The 13,766-nt window shown below is 45.6% G+C and overlaps 4 non-coding genes and 1 pseudogene across 4 annotated transcripts; all 5 read left to right on the forward strand.

Moving 5' to 3' along the window:
• The first annotated feature begins 1,743 nt into the window (after positions 1–1,743).
• Positions 1,744–1,934, forward strand: LOC130314353 (U2 spliceosomal RNA). The gene has a single exon (XR_008862060.1). It is a non-coding gene; the product is annotated as a U2 spliceosomal RNA (small nuclear RNA).
• Positions 1,935–4,024: 2,090 nt separating this feature from the next.
• Positions 4,025–4,215, forward strand: LOC130314354 (U2 spliceosomal RNA). Its single transcript, XR_008862061.1, has one exon. It is a non-coding gene; the product is annotated as a U2 spliceosomal RNA (small nuclear RNA).
• Positions 4,216–6,295: 2,080 nt separating this feature from the next.
• Positions 6,296–6,486, forward strand: LOC130314355 (U2 spliceosomal RNA). Its single transcript, XR_008862062.1, has one exon. It is a non-coding gene; the product is annotated as a U2 spliceosomal RNA (small nuclear RNA).
• Positions 6,487–8,564: 2,078 nt separating this feature from the next.
• Positions 8,565–8,755, forward strand: LOC130314356 (U2 spliceosomal RNA). The gene has a single exon (XR_008862063.1). It is a non-coding gene; the product is annotated as a U2 spliceosomal RNA (small nuclear RNA).
• A 2,086-nt stretch (positions 8,756–10,841) lies between these two features.
• LOC130314327 (U2 spliceosomal RNA) lies at positions 10,842–10,974 on the forward strand (annotated as a pseudogene).
• Positions 10,975–13,766: the final 2,792 nt, after the last annotated feature.

The following is a 13,766-nucleotide window of genomic DNA, read 5'->3' on the forward strand; positions in this document are numbered from 1 at the left end:
ATATAAAATCTCATCCCTTCCCCAATATCGCGCCACACCCCTACCCCTTAATTCCCTGGTTGAACTTGATGGACATATGTCTTTTTTCGACCGTACTAACTATGTAACTATGTAACATAACATGGGGGGGGTCTCCTGGCTGTTCACACAGGTGTGTCATTGCTGTACATTGACCATGCATTGCTTCTGTGGTATTGCAAAGGCAAAGACAAATGCTTCCAGCCATCCATTGCACTAATGGATTGGTCATCAGCTGGCTGTCTATGTCCCGCATCAATATAGACCAAAGTACAGAGGGTTAGGCTATGCTATTGTGCACCTACCTGATGCATCAGAAGGTGCGAGGCCCTTGCTAAATTCTGTGCACAGACTTTGAGATCTATACTTTAGACTGTATCTAAACCTGCTCCAACATGGACTGACATTCTGGCCTACTTTCAGCCGATGCGACTTGTCTGTCGCTGAACAGTCGCTTTTTATGTATTCAGCACCTATGTATAATGTTGTAAAAATGCTCTAGAAGCTAAAGTCGCAGAAATGTCACACATATTTGGCCTGCAACTTTCTGTGCGACAAATTCAGACAGGAAAAATCAGTATAAATCCTTAGAAAATTATCCCCCAGTGTCTCCATCTGCTGGCGGTATTGAATAAGCATTGCTGCACTGATGGGGTATGCATTAGACGAAAAAAAAGAAGAAAAAGAAGAATAATACGCCCAGAAAAGAGGCGAAAAGGAGAAAAACGTAAAAAAACGTGAAAAAAAAGTAAGAGGAAGAGAAGGGAAAAAAAGGTGGAAATGGGTTTAAAAGTGATTTCGGCGGAGAAATATATATATATATATATATATATATATATATATATATATATACGCGCACACACACACATATATATAAACGTATTCTCCGTTGAGATATTGCAGCCGCTGCTGTGTCCAGGCCCAGGAGCCTTAGCACTGTGCTGTGATGTCACTCAATACCACTGACATCACTAGGTGTAAACAACATCTCTCCTTTGCTGTGTATGTGACTATGGAGCTGTTTGGTGATGTCGTCTATTATGGCCTTCATAGAAGCAACAGGAGATTGTTGCATCCATCTAGAACCCTCAGAACTACAGTGCTATGATGTCACTCACTTCCACAGGCCTTGCAGAGTGTAAACAACAACAACCCAGCTTTGTTGTGTATGTAACCATAGGGATTTGTGATGTCACCTAGAACCTTCACAGCAGCGACAGCTTTATGAGGAGCATCAGCACTGCTCTGCCTGAGCAGAACCATCACCGCCATAGGTTGTCAAATAACCCGGATTTAACCCACACAGGTAAGTCCAATGGGGTGCAGGCATGTCCTCTATGCTTACAGCTTCCCGTGGGTGTTGGTTTGATACCGTTTGGGGACAGCCAAGGAGGCATCTGCAGGCAACAAAGGTAGGTGTGTGCTTGTGTGTGTGTTTCCTATGCAGATCCTAAGCCCAGTGTCACATGCAAGTAGGAGGAGTAAGAAGGGTTCCTGGCAAATCCGGGTTATGGATTGCATTTAAAAAGGCCCCGTGGGAGTGCAATGGGCCCCTGTCTTGCTGCTTAGCAATAATGGTATGGGTTTAGGTTCTGCTGTGTGTACTGGTGGTTGACTGCCCCCCAGCCCAGAGTGTGCATGGAAAATTGTCTGGCAGCCTCCCTGACAGCAAGCAGTGATAGTGCCCATGAAGGGGACCTTGTTGGGCCCGCCCCTTTCACGGTTATCGCTTCTCGGCCTTTTGGCTAAGATCAAGTGTAGTATCTGTTCTTATCAGTTTAATATCTGATACGTCCCCTATCTGGGGACCATATATTAAATGGATTTTTGAGAACGGGGGCCGATTTCGAAGCTTGCTTCCGTCGCCCTATGCATTGACCCGATATGGCAGTATCTTCGGGTACAGTGCACCACCCCCTTACAGGGTTAAAAAGAAAGATTCCTACTTTCATTGCTACCTGCTTGCTGGCTAGCCAGCTAGCCAGCCCTGTGGGCCTTGCTGCTGCTGCTGCAGCCAAAAAACAAAAGGTGGTGCTGCTGCTGCTTCTGCTGCTTCTGCTTCTGCTTGTGTCTGGCCGCTGTTGGAGCGTCCAGGCACAGGACTTCTGCTGCTGCTGACTAAATGGCCTCCTTAATTGGATCATTTGAGTAGCCAGCACACCTGTGCAGGTAGGGCATGACATGATAGGCAGCTGCCTTGATAGCGGGTGGGTGCTGAATGTTCCTAATTGACAAAATAAGATTAATGCTTATGAAGAAATATAAAATCTCATCCCTTCCCCAATATCGCGCCACACCCCTACCCCTTAATTCCCTGGTTGAACTTGATGGACATATGTCTTTTTTCGACCGTACTAACTATGTAACTATGTAACATAACATGGGGGGGGTCTCCTGGCTGTTCACACAGGTGTGTCATTGCTGTACATTGACCATGCATTGCTTCTGTGGTATTGCAAAGGCAAAGACAAATGCTTCCAGCCATCCATTGCACTAATGGATTGGTCATCAGCTGGCTGTCTATGTCCCGCATCAATATAGACCAAAGTACAGAGGGTTAGGCTATGCTATTGTGCACCTACCTGATGCATCAGAAGGTGCGAGGCCCTTGCTAAATTCTGTGCACAGACTTTGAGATCTATACTTTAGACTGTATCTAAACCTGCTCCAACATGGACTGACATTCTGGCCTACTTTCAGCCGATGCGACTTGTCTGTCGCTGAACAGTCGCTTTTTATGTATTCAGCACCTATGTATAATGTTGTAAAAATGCTCTAGAAGCTAAAGTCGCAGAAATGTCACACATATTTGGCCTGCAACTTTCTGTGCGACAAATTCAGACAGGAAAAATCAGTATAAATCCTTAGAAAATTATCCCCCAGTGTCTCCATCTGCTGGCGGTATTGAATAAGCATTGCTGCACTGATGGGGTATGCATTAGACGAAAAAAAAGAAGAAAAAGAAGAATAATACGCCCAGAAAAGAGGCGAAAAGGAGAAAAACGTAAAAAAACGTGAAAAAAAAGTAAGAGGAAGAGAAGGGAAAAAAAGGTGGAAATGGGTTTAAAAGTGATTTCGGCGGAGAAATATATATATATATATATATATATATATATATATATATATATATATACGCGCACACACACACATATATATAAACGTATTCTCCGTTGAGATATTGCAGCCGCTGCTGTGTCCAGGCCCAGGAGCCTTAGCACTGTGCTGTGATGTCACTCAATACCACTGACATCACTAGGTGTAAACAACATCTCTCCTTTGCTGTGTATGTGACTATGGAGCTGTTTGGTGATGTCGTCTATTATGGCCTTCATAGAAGCAACAGGAGATTGTTGCATCCATCTAGAACCCTCAGAACTACAGTGCTATGATGTCACTCACTTCCACAGGCCTTGCAGAGTGTAAACAACAACAACCCAGCTTTGTTGTGTATGTAACCATAGGGATTTGTGATGTCACCTAGAACCTTCACAGCAGCGACAGCTTTATGAGGAGCATCAGCACTGCTCTGCCTGAGCAGAACCATCACCGCCATAGGTTGTCAAATAACCCGGATTTAACCCACACAGGTAAGTCCAATGGGGTGCAGGCATGTCCTCTATGCTTACAGCTTCCCGTGGGTGTTGGTTTGATACCGTTTGGGGACAGCCAAGGAGGCATCTGCAGGCAACAAAGGTAGGTGTGTGCTTGTGTGTGTGTTTCCTATGCAGATCCTAAGCCCAGTGTCACATGCAAGTAGGAGGAGTAAGAAGGGTTCCTGGCAAATCCGGGTTATGGATTGCATTTAAAAAGGCCCCGTGGGAGTGCAATGGGCCCCTGTCTTGCTGCTTAGCAATAATGGTATGGGTTTAGGTTCTGCTGTGTGTACTGGTGGTTGACTGCCCCCCAGCCCAGAGTGTGCATGGAAAATTGTCTGGCAGCCTCCCTGACAGCAAGCAGTGATAGTGCCCATGAAGGGGACCTTGTTGGGCCCGCCCCTTTCACGGTTATCGCTTCTCGGCCTTTTGGCTAAGATCAAGTGTAGTATCTGTTCTTATCAGTTTAATATCTGATACGTCCCCTATCTGGGGACCATATATTAAATGGATTTTTGAGAACGGGGGCCGATTTCGAAGCTTGCTTCCGTCGCCCTATGCATTGACCCGATATGGCAGTATCTTCGGGTACAGTGCACCACCCCCTTACAGGGTTAAAAAGAAAGATTCCTACTTTCATTGCTACCTGCTTGCTGGCTAGCCAGCTAGCCAGCCCTGTGGGCCTTGCTGCTGCTGCTGCAGCCAAAAAACAAAAGGTGGTGCTGCTGCTGCTTCTGCTGCTTCTGCTTCTGCTTGTGTCTGGCCGCTGTTGGAGCGTCCAGGCACAGGACTTCTGCTGCTGCTGACTAAATGGCCTCCTTAATTGGATCATTTGAGTAGCCAGCACACCTGTGCAGGTAGGGCATGACATGATAGGCAGCTGCCTTGATAGCGGGTGGGTGCTGAATGTTCCTAATTGACAAAATAAGATTAATGCTTATGAAGAAATATAAAATCTCATCCCTTCCCCAATATCGCGCCACACCCCTACCCCTTAATTCCCTGGTTGAACTTGATGGACATATGTCTTTTTTCGACCGTACTAACTATGTAACTATGTAACATAACATGGGGGGGGTCTCCTGGCTGTTCACACAGGTGTGTCATTGCTGTACATTGACCATGCATTGCTTCTGTGGTATTGCAAAGGCAAAGACAAATGCTTCCAGCCATCCATTGCACTAATGGATTGGTCATCAGCTGGCTGTCTATGTCCCGCATCAATATAGACCAAAGTACAGAGGGTTAGGCTATGCTATTGTGCACCTACCTGATGCATCAGAAGGTGCGAGGCCCTTGCTAAATTCTGTGCACAGACTTTGAGATCTATACTTTAGACTGTATCTAAACCTGCTCCAACATGGACTGACATTCTGGCCTACTTTCAGCCGATGCGACTTGTCTGTCGCTGAACAGTCGCTTTTTATGTATTCAGCACCTATGTATAATGTTGTAAAAATGCTCTAGAAGCTAAAGTCGCAGAAATGTCACACATATTTGGCCTGCAACTTTCTGTGCGACAAATTCAGACAGGAAAAATCAGTATAAATCCTTAGAAAATTATCCCCCAGTGTCTCCATCTGCTGGCGGTATTGAATAAGCATTGCTGCACTGATGGGGTATGCATTAGACGAAAAAAAAGAAGAAAAAGAAGAATAATACGCCCAGAAAAGAGGCGAAAAGGAGAAAAACGTAAAAAAACGTGAAAAAAAAGTAAGAGGAAGAGAAGGGAAAAAAAGGTGGAAATGGGTTTAAAAGTGATTTCGGCGGAGAAATATATATATATATATATATATATATATATATATATACGCGCACACACACACATATATATAAACGTATTCTCCGTTGAGATATTGCAGCCGCTGCTGTGTCCAGGCCCAGGAGCCTTAGCACTGTGCTGTGATGTCACTCAATACCACTGACATCACTAGGTGTAAACAACATCTCTCCTTTGCTGTGTATGTGACTATGGAGCTGTTTGGTGATGTCGTCTATTATGGCCTTCATAGAAGCAACAGGAGATTGTTGCATCCATCTAGAACCCTCAGAACTACAGTGCTATGATGTCACTCACTTCCACAGGCCTTGCAGAGTGTAAACAACAACAACCCAGCTTTGTTGTGTATGTAACCATAGGGATTTGTGATGTCACCTAGAACCTTCACAGCAGCGACAGCTTTATGAGGAGCATCAGCACTGCTCTGCCTGAGCAGAACCATCACCGCCATAGGTTGTCAAATAACCCGGATTTAACCCACACAGGTAAGTCCAATGGGGTGCAGGCATGTCCTCTATGCTTACAGCTTCCCGTGGGTGTTGGTTTGATACCGTTTGGGGACAGCCAAGGAGGCATCTGCAGGCAACAAAGGTAGGTGTGTGCTTGTGTGTGTGTTTCCTATGCAGATCCTAAGCCCAGTGTCACATGCAAGTAGGAGGAGTAAGAAGGGTTCCTGGCAAATCCGGGTTATGGATTGCATTTAAAAAGGCCCCGTGGGAGTGCAATGGGCCCCTGTCTTGCTGCTTAGCAATAATGGTATGGGTTTAGGTTCTGCTGTGTGTACTGGTGGTTGACTGCCCCCCAGCCCAGAGTGTGCATGGAAAATTGTCTGGCAGCCTCCCTGACAGCAAGCAGTGATAGTGCCCATGAAGGGGACCTTGTTGGGCCCGCCCCTTTCACGGTTATCGCTTCTCGGCCTTTTGGCTAAGATCAAGTGTAGTATCTGTTCTTATCAGTTTAATATCTGATACGTCCCCTATCTGGGGACCATATATTAAATGGATTTTTGAGAACGGGGGCCGATTTCGAAGCTTGCTTCCGTCGCCCTATGCATTGACCCGATATGGCAGTATCTTCGGGTACAGTGCACCACCCCCTTACAGGGTTAAAAAGAAAGATTCCTACTTTCATTGCTACCTGCTTGCTGGCTAGCCAGCTAGCCAGCCCTGTGGGCCTTGCTGCTGCTGCTGCAGCCAAAAAACAAAAGGTGGTGCTGCTGCTGCTTCTGCTGCTTCTGCTTCTGCTTGTGTCTGGCCGCTGTTGGAGCGTCCAGGCACAGGACTTCTGCTGCTGCTGACTAAATGGCCTCCTTAATTGGATCATTTGAGTAGCCAGCACACCTGTGCAGGTAGGGCATGACATGATAGGCAGCTGCCTTGATAGCGGGTGGGTGCTGAATGTTCCTAATTGACAAAATAAGATTAATGCTTATGAAGAAATATAAAATCTCATCCCTTCCCCAATATCGCGCCACACCCCTACCCCTTAATTCCCTGGTTGAACTTGATGGACATATGTCTTTTTTCGACCGTACTAACTATGTAACTATGTAACATAACATGGGGGGGGTCTCCTGGCTGTTCACACAGGTGTGTCATTGCTGTACATTGACCATGCATTGCTTCTGTGGTATTGCAAAGGCAAAGACAAATGCTTCCAGCCATCCATTGCACTAATGGATTGGTCATCAGCTGGCTGTCTATGTCCCGCATCAATATAGACCAAAGTACAGAGGGTTAGGCTATGCTATTGTGCACCTACCTGATGCATCAGAAGGTGCGAGGCCCTTGCTAAATTCTGTGCACAGACTTTGAGATCTATACTTTAGACTGTATCTAAACCTGCTCCAACATGGACTGACATTCTGGCCTACTTTCAGCCGATGCGACTTGTCTGTCGCTGAACAGTCGCTTTTTATGTATTCAGCACCTATGTATAATGTTGTAAAAATGCTCTAGAAGCTAAAGTCGCAGAAATGTCACACATATTTGGCCTGCAACTTTCTGTGCGACAAATTCAGACAGGAAAAATCAGTATAAATCCTTAGAAAATTATCCCCCAGTGTCTCCATCTGCTGGCGGTATTGAATAAGCATTGCTGCACTGATGGGGTATGCATTAGACGAAAAAAAAGAAGAAAAAGAAGAATAATACGCCCAGAAAAGAGGCGAAAAGGAGAAAAACGTAAAAAAACGTGAAAAAAAAGTAAGAGGAAGAGAAGGGAAAAAAAGGTGGAAATGGGTTTAAAAGTGATTTCGGCGGAGAAATATATATATATATATATATATATATATATATATACGCGCACACACACACATATATATAAACGTATTCTCCGTTGAGATATTGCAGCCGCTGCTGTGTCCAGGCCCAGGAGCCTTAGCACTGTGCTGTGATGTCACTCAATACCACTGACATCACTAGGTGTAAACAACATCTCTCCTTTGCTGTGTATGTGACTATGGAGCTGTTTGGTGATGTCGTCTATTATGGCCTTCATAGAAGCAACAGGAGATTGTTGCATCCATCTAGAACCCTCAGAACTACAGTGCTATGATGTCACTCACTTCCACAGGCCTTGCAGAGTGTAAACAACAACAACCCAGCTTTGTTGTGTATGTAACCATAGGGATTTGTGATGTCACCTAGAACCTTCACAGCAGCGACAGCTTTATGAGGAGCATCAGCACTGCTCTGCCTGAGCAGAACCATCACCGCCATAGGTTGTCAAATAACCCGGATTTAACCCACACAGGTAAGTCCAATGGGGTGCAGGCATGTCCTCTATGCTTACAGCTTCCCGTGGGTGTTGGTTTGATACCGTTTGGGGACAGCCAAGGAGGCATCTGCAGGCAACAAAGGTAGGTGTGTGCTTGTGTGTGTGTTTCCTATGCAGATCCTAAGCCCAGTGTCACATGCAAGTAGGAGGAGTAAGAAGGGTTCCTGGCAAATCCGGGTTATGGATTGCATTTAAAAAGGCCCCGTGGGAGTGCAATGGGCCCCTGTCTTGCTGCTTAGCAATAATGGTATGGGTTTAGGTTCTGCTGTGTGTACTGGTGGTTGACTGCCCCCCAGCCCAGAGTGTGCATGGAAAATTGTCTGGCAGCCTCCCTGACAGCAAGCAGTGATAGTGCCCATGAAGGGGACCTTGTTGGGCCCGCCCCTTTCACGGTTATCGCTTCTCGGCCTTTTGGCTAAGATCAAGTGTAGTATCTGTTCTTATCAGTTTAATATCTGATACGTCCCCTATCTGGGGACCATATATTAAATGGATTTTTGAGAACGGGGGCCGATTTCGAAGCTTGCTTCCGTCGCCCTATGCATTGACCCGATATGGCAGTATCTTCGGGTACAGTGCACCACCCCCTTACAGGGTTAAAAAGAAAGATTCCTACTTTCATTGCTACCTGCTTGCTGGCTAGCCAGCTAGCCAGCCCTGTGGGCCTTGCTGCTGCTGCTGCAGCCAAAAAACAAAAGGTGGTGCTGCTGCTGCTTCTGCTGCTTCTGCTTCTGCTTGTGTCTGGCCGCTGTTGGAGCGTCCAGGCACAGGACTTCTGCTGCTGCTGACTAAATGGCCTCCTTAATTGGATCATTTGAGTAGCCAGCACACCTGTGCAGGTAGGGCATGACATGATAGGCAGCTGCCTTGATAGCGGGTGGGTGCTGAATGTTCCTAATTGACAAAATAAGATTAATGCTTATGAAGAAATATAAAATCTCATCCCTTCCCCAATATCGCGCCACACCCCTACCCCTTAATTCCCTGGTTGAACTTGATGGACATATGTCTTTTTTCGACCGTACTAACTATGTAACTATGTAACATAACATGGGGGGGGGTCTCCTGGCTGTTCACACAGGTGTGTCATTGCTGTACATTGACCATGCATTGCTTCTGTGGTATTGCAAAGGCAAAGACAAATGCTTCCAGCCATCCATTGCACTAATGGATTGGTCATCAGCTGGCTGTCTATGTCCCGCATCAATATAGACCAAAGTACAGAGGGTTAGGCTATGCTATTGTGCACCTACCTGATGCATCAGAAGGTGCGAGGCCCTTGCTAAATTCTGTGCACAGACTTTGAGATCTATACTTTAGACTGTATCTAAACCTGCTCCAACATGGACTGACATTCTGGCCTACTTTCAGCCGATGCGACTTGTCTGTCGCTGAACAGTCGCTTTTTATGTATTCAGCACCTATGTATAATGTTGTAAAAATGCTCTAGAAGCTAAAGTCGCAGAAATGTCACACATATTTGGCCTGCAACTTTCTGTGCGACAAATTCAGACAGGAAAAATCAGTATAAATCCTTAGAAAATTATCCCCCAGTGTCTCCATCTGCTGGCGGTATTGAATAAGCATTGCTGCACTGATGGGGTATGCATTAGACGAAAAAAAAGAAGAAAAAGAAGAATAATACGCCCAGAAAAGAGGCGAAAAGGAGAAAAACGTAAAAAAAAACGTGAAAAAAAAGTAAGAGGAAGAGAAGGGAAAAAAAGGTGGAAATGGGTTTAAAAGTGATTTCGGCGGAGAAATATATATATATATATATATATATATATATATATATATATACGCGCACACACACACATATATATAAACGTATTCTCCGTTGAGATATTGCAGCCGCTGCTGTGTCCAGGCCCAGGAGCCTTAGCACTGTGCTGTGATGTCACTCAATACCACTGACATCACTAGGTGTAAACAACATCTCTCCTTTGCTGTGTATGTGACTATGGAGCTGTTTGGTGATGTCGTCTATTATGGCCTTCATAGAAGCAACAGGAGATTGTTGCATCCATCTAGAACCCTCAGAACTACAGTGCTATGATGTCACTCACTTCCACAGGCCTTGCAGAGTGTAAACAACAACAACCCAGCTTTGTTGTGTATGTAACCATAGGGATTTGTGATGTCACCTAGAACCTTCACAGCAGCGACAGCTTTATGAGGAGCATCAGCACTGCTCTGCCTGAGCAGAACCATCACCGCCATAGGTTGTCAAATAACCCGGATTTAACCCACACAGGTAAGTCCAATGGGGTGCAGGCATGTCCTCTATGCTTACAGCTTCCCGTGGGTGTTGGTTTGATACCTTTGGGGACAGCCAAGGAGGCATCTGCAGGCAACAAAGGTAGGTGTGTGCTTGTGTGTGTGTTTCCTATGCAGATCCTAAGCCCAGTGTCACATGCAAGTAGGAGGAGTAAGAAGGGTTCCTGGCAAATCCGGGTTATGGATTGCATTTAAAAAGGCCCCGTGGGAGTGCAATGGGCCCCTGTCTTGCTGCTTAGCAATAATGGTATGGGTTTAGGTTCTGCTGTGTGTACTGGTGGTTGACTGCCCCCCAGCCCAGAGTGTGCATGGAAAATTGTCTGGCAGCCTCCCTGACAGCAAGCAGTGATAGTGCCCATGAAGGGGACCTTGTTGGGCCCGCCCCTTTCACGGTTATCGCTTCTCGGCCTTTTGGCTAAGATCAAGTGTAGTAATACAGGAGATCTGGTCAGAAGGTACTCGGGTACCCCTCTCCTCGGCCTTGTGGGATCGCCCAGGTTTATTGCCTGGGCTTCACCCACTTGTTGCTATTGGGGAGAGGGCCTAGTCCCAGGGTAACGAGTAGCGATCGCCTCTCAAGACCTTCGGGTGGAGAGAGGTTAGAACCATGGATGATGATCCGGATCCAGGTTCTGTGCCGGCATATGCAAGGATCAAAAACACCGTGAGAGTCATTCTCACGGATGATACCAAAAGGGCGGACGATTTGAAATTCGTAGTAGAGGACGTGCTCGGAGGAGTTTTCGGAATACAGAAGGGCGAGATATTGGCAATCCAGGACTACCCGAAGCGTAAAATTTTTGATGTGACGTTCACACAAAATGGCATCCACAGAGATTTTGTTACCAGAGCTGCTGCGAGTAAAGACAAAAAGCTTCAGGGTGTCCGGATTATTGAGCACGTTCTAGACGATATTAAGCTGGTGGTAGTAAAGATGTATTCCCCTTTCGCCAACCTACACGATGTTGAGTTGTTTTTACAAGTCTATTTTAGTAAGGTTGAGTGCAGAGGAAAAATCATGAACAGCTGTGGCATCTGGACATCTAAGTGGAGATTTCAGGTTACATGCAAAAAAGATGACAGATTGCCAGGGGGAATACAACTACCACCAGCTCGTTTTAAAATAAATAATATGTGTGGCGACCTCTTTTATGCGGGGATGCCAAGCTACTGCAGGAAGTGTCACAGATATGGACACACAAAAGAAAACTGTGAAAGTACATGCAAAAAATGTGGTAGCACACAGCACGAGACAGAGAAATGCACAAGAGGAGGGAGGTGCAATTTCTGTCAACAATTCGGTCACCTTTTCTCCTCTTGTCCCCACAGACATAGGACGGAGCAGCAGTGGCAACCCTGGAGGCAGCAAGGACAGCAACCGGGACACCAGCCGAGGCAAGCAGAGCCAGTGATTACCCCCCCACAAGAGGTAAGCGGTGAGATGGAGAAGGAGAAAGACCCCCCTCAGGCAAAAGGAGGGGACCCTAAAGAGCAGAGGATGGCCAAAAAACGTGCAAGTGGTGGAAAAACTGGCCCCCAGGAGCATGCTGGGTTAAGAGAGGAGCGGACGGCGGCCGAATCCGCTCCTCAGCAACCTCTGGCTCAGGGTCCCCCTGAGAGCGATGATCCGGGTGGAGAGGTGAAGGTTAAAAGGCGGAGGGGCTCCAGAAGACTCTATTCGGAGGCGGTCCAGGGGGAGCCGATGGAAGTACCTGCGGATGCAGGGAACCCAAGTGACGTTCCTCCACAGGTCCCCATAGGGGATACCCCCCCTCCTCCCTGCCAGGAGGAGGTTTCAGGGGTGACCGTCTCTGAGGTACCAGAGACGGAACTAAGTGAACACCCGACCCCTATGGAGGGGCAAGAGGTGGAAGAACCCAATGAGTCTGGAGCCCTGATTGCCAGGATGCCCGAGAACAACTATGCCTCAATCATGATGGAGGAGGGGGGTCGGCTGAGTGATGGTGCCTCCTCTCCTGCTTCCTCTATGCGTACAGTTGAGTCAGATTTTGGGGGGTATGAGGCTTCGGAGGGGGAATCAGAGGTGTAAGACGTTTTCTTGTACATTCCCATGGCTGAGTTGTCCGGTCTGTCCTTGAACGTGAGAAGTGTGAGCGCCAGAGTAAGAAGGGTTGCCCTATTTAATTACTTGTCGGTTTTTGCTGCTTCCGTCCTTTTCCTGCAGGAATGTGACATCCCGCACAGATTAAATTATAAAGAATATGAAGATGATTGGGTGCACGGTCCATCAGTCTGGTCTGGATCAAATGAGTCCAGATCAGCAGGGGTCGCCATACTTTTTAAAGGGAACGTTTTAATTGAGAGTTTTAACGAAATTTTACCAGGCAGAATTTTATTGGTCAACGCTTTTATTAATGGTATTAAATGGCAGTTTTTAAATTTTTATGGTTCTCCTGATAAGAATGAAAGAATAAAAATGTTGGAGATTTTACCCCTTTTTATTAACAATTCTAGTCCTCTTGTTTTATCAGGTGATTTTAATTGTATTTTAAGGGGAGAACGCCGTTTTTCGAACGCAGTGAGTAGGAACTATGATAAGACGTCTTTTATGTTAAAAAACTTGATTTTAGATTTTAATCTCACTGATGTTTTTAAAAAATGTAATTTTAACGTACCAGAGGAAGACGGTGTTACCTGGAGCAATGCAAGCTGTAGCTCCAGGATAGATTTTATTTTTTGTTCTTATCAAGTACTGCCTTTTAACTGTGATCTTTTTACCAATGTTTTTTCTGACCATAAATTATTGTATTTTAAAGTTAAAAGTGATTTTAAAAGGAGAACTGGTAGGAATGCCTGGAAGTTAAACGTGTCCCTTTTAGAAGATCCGCAGGTTTTATCAGATTTTATCACCTTTTACAAGGAATGCAGACGAGTAAAAGACCCCAACACTCCCACCAGTATCTGGTGGGAAAAAATGAAACTAAAAATAAAAGAATTTTTTATCCGTGTTGGGGTTAGGAAAGCTAAAGAAAAACGTGAATTTTATAATATCCTAAATACTCGTCTGCAAACCCTGTACAAATTCAGAGCACATGGGATGGAGGTGGAGAAGGAGGTACATGATCTTAAAAAAGAAATAACTAAGTGCCTGGAGCAGAAAGGAAAAGAAATTATCTTTAGGTCTCGAATACAGCATCTTGAGGAAAACGAGACCTGCTCCAGGTATTTTTTTAAGAAAATACATGAAAATAGAAGGTTAATAGAAAACATTGAAGGAGTGAATGATGTACAGGGTATTTTAAAAAAGGTGCAAGAGTTTTATGCGGATCTTTTTAATGTAAAACACATTGATGAATGTT

This window comes from Hyla sarda, unplaced genomic scaffold (genome assembly GCF_029499605.1).
Source record: "Hyla sarda isolate aHylSar1 unplaced genomic scaffold, aHylSar1.hap1 scaffold_181, whole genome shotgun sequence".
In the NCBI taxonomy this organism is placed as follows: domain Eukaryota; kingdom Metazoa; phylum Chordata; class Amphibia; order Anura; family Hylidae; genus Hyla; species Hyla sarda.